This window comes from Chiloscyllium plagiosum, chromosome 26, assembly GCF_004010195.1.
Source record: "Chiloscyllium plagiosum isolate BGI_BamShark_2017 chromosome 26, ASM401019v2, whole genome shotgun sequence".
Lineage (NCBI taxonomy): Eukaryota > Metazoa > Chordata > Chondrichthyes > Orectolobiformes > Hemiscylliidae > Chiloscyllium > Chiloscyllium plagiosum.
In genome coordinates, this window is record NC_057735.1 from 21,514,471 (window position 1) to 21,514,900 (window position 430).

The window sequence follows — 430 nt, forward strand, 5'->3', positions numbered from 1 at the left end:
TCCAAGGTTACCCCTGGGAGGTCCACGTTCTTAAAAAAGGTCTCCATTTTAGCCCTCATGTCCTCGCAACCTTCAGACCAATACAATTCAGAGTAAAAGCTCCAAAAAGCCTCTTTAATCTTTTTAGTATTGTATGTAAGGACCCCAGTGCTATCTCTGATTGCAGTAATGGATTGAGGAGCACGGTCTTTCCTAGTCAGGTACGCTAAATACTTCCCTGGCCTATCCCTGTATTCGAGCAGCCTTTGAGGAGAAAGTGAGGACTGCAGATGCTGGAGATCAGAGCTGAAAATGTGTGGCTGGAAAAGTGCAGCAGGTCAGGCAGCATCCAGGGAACAGGAGAATCGATGTTTCGGGCATAAGCCCTGAAGAAGGGCTTATGCCCGAAACGTCGATTCACCTGTTCCCTGGATGCTGCCTGACCTGCTGT